General features: G+C 40.4%; 1 non-coding gene across 1 annotated transcript; it reads left to right on the top strand.

Annotated features, from left to right (window-relative positions):
• Nucleotides 1-976: 976 nt before the first annotated feature.
• On the top strand, nt 977-1,083 carry LOC120269670. The gene has a single exon (XR_005539313.1). It is a non-coding gene; the product is annotated as a small nucleolar RNA R71 (small nucleolar RNA).
• The last annotated feature ends 2,945 nt before the right edge of the window (nt 1,084-4,028 follow it).

Genomic DNA, 4,028 nt, shown 5'->3' with positions numbered 1-4,028 from the left:
ACTGGGGCCTAGTTGCGCGTGCAATGGAGTGAAGCGTTGAGGGGATCTTAGTATCTAGGGCTTAATTGTGGCTAGGGACCTTCCGCCTGGACCAAAGGGTTAGGTCTATAATTAGGAAGCGATTTATTACTTGGAATCCCTAGAGCTCATTGCAACTTTATTTGAGTGCGAGGTTGAGAGGTTATTTAATCTCTCCTCCGGGACATGAATAGAGTTAGGCATAGTTGACCTTAGATTTGGGACTATGAATGTAAGGATTTCCATGACTCACCATTGCATTGATTAGGAAGCATAATAGAGAGTTCTTGCACTTGAAGCGATTATCCTAGGTGAAAGCATCATCCGAGTACCCCATCTTTATCGATTGCCTTACCTCCTCCTTACTTTTGCTCTCTTACTTGTTGCTTTTAATTGTTGAGAATTGAATCATTATCACACTTATCATTATTGATACTCCACATAGCTAAGAATCGAATTAAGTATCTTTACTCCCTACTCCCTGTGGATTCGACCCCGCTCACCCGGGATTATTACTTCGACAAACCCGTGCACTTGCGGGATATACGCAAGGGGACCTTGTCACCTTTGTCCCCCAATATAATCAACATTCTCAATTGGAGAGATGGAGCAGCTAGCAATAGGACATTGGGTGACTCCATGCCCTCCACCACAAGTGCTACAACTCATCACTGACTCTGACTTCGAGCTACTGCTCATGAGCATGTCTAGCTTCCGAGACAACACATCAACCTTTGCGGCATGAGCATCATTGGAACTAACTTCATAAATTCCAGCCCCTTTCTGTGGTGCACCTCTTGAGGCCCAATGAGACTCATTGCTTGTCATTGATTCAAGGAGTTGCTCAGCTTCGTCGGGGTATTTGTTACTAAGAGATCCACCCGCTGTGGCGTCAATTAGTTGACAAGTTGCATAGTTTAACCCGTTGTAGATGATCTGAACTCGCATCCAAGAAGCAAAACTATGATGGGGGCATCTTCGAAGGTGATCCTTAAATCTTTCATGAGCTTCAAATAGAGTCTCCGATTCTCCTTGTTTGAAGGCTGAAATTTCTTGCCTTAGCTTCGCCGCTTTGCTTGGAGGGAAATACCTTCCTAAAAATTTTTCAACCATATCTTTCCATGTTTTGATCGATCCCGGTGGTAAGGATGTGAGCCACCGATATGTCCCATCTCTCAAACTAAATGGGAAAAGTCGAAGCCGGATCGCATCATCTGTCACTCCATTTATCTTGAAAGTGGAATAAATTTGGAGAAAATAGGCAAGATGATCATGAGCATCCTCATTCGCAAGACCATTAAATTAGACTGAATTCTGGATCATGCCGATGGTGCTTGCCTTGATTTCAAAATTGTTTGTGGCAATGGATGGTGCTTGAACACTGAATTCTTCACCCGTGAACTGCGGCCTTTCATATTCGGATAAGGTACGTCTTTCTTCGGCCATGATTACAGATTATGTGTCCTCAATTTCGATGTTTCTTTCAATAGTGCTTTCACCCACTTCTCTAAGTCTTCAATGCAAGGTTCTTTCAATTTCACTGTCAAGTTCAACTAGATTTGATGGATTTGCTCGTGTCATGCACTGTACCTTGCAAAGTCAAGAAAGATAAAGAAAGTTAAGCTCAAAATGAAATAAGACAAAAGAACAGAAGAAATACAAGAAAAGAAAAAATTATTAGAGCAATAAGCTAGATGTTTCCTAGAATTCCTTGAGTCCCCGGCAACGGCGCCAAAAACTTGATTGCTTTCCCGCAAGTGTACGGGGTCGCCAAGTAATACCTTGTGAGTGACACAGGGGTCGTATTCCACGGGGCTATCTAGCTCCTATTACTCCTCCATCACTTGCTTTCTAACCTTACAACTTAAACATGGTATTTCACTCTAATACATGTAACAATGCTAATAAATCACAAGTATAACAATTCCAAGGCAAGCAAGAACTCACAAGAGCAATGATGATGATAAATAGGAATAGGGATGAGGATCCCCATGAGGGGTCATCATGATATATGCATGCATAAGAACAACATGGCAAGGGTGATTTAGACCGATGGATCTCAAAATTAGTTCAACCTCAATCTCTCGGCGATTAAACCCTAATCTCATACGAATAATGATAAGGATCTCTCCCTAATCACATTCCTATGATTGCATTAAGCAAAGGAAGAACATGCAATAAGGATACACTTAACCTAAGCCCATCCTTATAATTCGGAGGGGCTACCAGCATCCAATTTCTCAGTATGTCGATACAAGAATACCCCTTCTAGCTCATTAATGATCTAATACATGCGAGTAGGTCACATCTACACATAAAACTCAATATAGAACTAAGGATCTCTCCATTTTATAATTCTAGACATGAAGAACAATGAGTCAAACCATAAATCACACCAATGAATTCCAAAATAAAAGTATAGCATCCACAATACATGATGAACCCCCCAAGGTTCACCTACATCCGGTGGCCTTAGTGGTCTAGTGTGCCATCATACAAACAAGAATCACAACCTTAAGAAACATAAGAAACAAAAGCATAAATGGCACTCCCTAGTCCGAATGATGGTGAAGAAGAGCAATGCTGGACGAATGATGCTTCCTCTACCCCAAGGAATGCCGAATGTTCCTCCTCCCTTGATGATGAAGCTCTCCCCTTGAAGTTCAAGCCCTTGATCACCTCCAAGCCTCAAGCTAAACTCTCCCCAAGATGATGCCTTCGTTTTCTCCTCCTCTTGCCAAAGTGTTAGCTGCCCAAGATGTCAAAAAGTCCCCCAAAAGAGCCTCCAAAATGGCCTCATATAACCTCGGTATATTCCCTCTCAAAACCAGGTCGTATGCCCTCAAAATAGACTCAAAACACCCTCAAAATGGCCTCCATACTGGCGGTATACCGGCTCAAAATGGCCTCCATACTTGCGGTATACTGGCTCAATGAGCTCCTTATTGAGGCCTTTTAGGGTAGGCAAAAGTGCACTCCAGCTCATGCAATAGTATCCATACTGGCTCGATAAGGACCTCATTGAGGCAGTATGCCTTCAAACACATTATCCTCTTCTCTAGCTACAGTAATCATCCCCGCTCAATCCAGGGCAGCAATGAGGCCGTATGTCATGGTTCAATTTCTAACTTGAAAACTCTCCAGGTGCTACAGTGGCAGCTATAGTGTCGATGCTACAGTATCGCTGCTACTGTACTCTAGCTACAGTAAATATGCTACAGTACTGAGACCTGGTTTTTTCTCTTTTTCACCCAAATCATATCTTTGTGTCCTCCATGGCTCTTACATGCCCTGCGAAGCAAATAATACACGATTAAGCATAAAACACACATCAATTCTTATAAAAACACATGCTAGAAGTATAGAATACATATACGAAAATATGTACATTTAGACACTTGTCAATAATATTGCATTTAAGTTCATGGATACCATAGGATTTCATTATCAACTTAACTAAATTAATTCCTTTCCATCAATCATCAAATAAAACTAATTAATTTCCCAAATGTAATCTTCACAAGTTCAATGGGCACATAATCAAGAAAAGAATATGATCTCTAGTTTATGACAATAAGCATAGGATCAGGTATATGATCTCCACTATTTGGTTGCAATACTAAACTTTACTATAGTAAAACATTTATCTAAAATCACCCCTGACCAGTGAAGAGATGTATTATTTTCTTAGTACCACTCTTTTCTCATATCATCAACATCATCTTAATATTATCTTTAATACCCACAAGACTATTCCTTAACTCATCGGGTATATACATATAAATCTCTTAACTTAATTCTATCTAACCTTCCCCACATGGACATTTTTCACCAAATTTCCACTCATATAAAATACGCACATCAAACTTATGAACTTCAACTGAACGATAAATATGTTCACTAACATACATCCTTTAGATCAATTGTAGCATCAAACTACATTCAAGCTCCATGCACCTTGATCATAACATCATATCTTAAAACCTTAACATTCCCACAATACAAGAGTA

The sequence above is a fragment of the Dioscorea cayenensis genome, chromosome 9, assembly GCF_009730915.1.
Source record: "Dioscorea cayenensis subsp. rotundata cultivar TDr96_F1 chromosome 9, TDr96_F1_v2_PseudoChromosome.rev07_lg8_w22 25.fasta, whole genome shotgun sequence".
In the NCBI taxonomy this organism is placed as follows: domain Eukaryota; kingdom Viridiplantae; phylum Streptophyta; class Magnoliopsida; order Dioscoreales; family Dioscoreaceae; genus Dioscorea; species Dioscorea cayenensis.
Note: the sequence above shows the minus strand (reverse complement) of the source record. Positions and strands in the feature narration are given on the sequence as shown.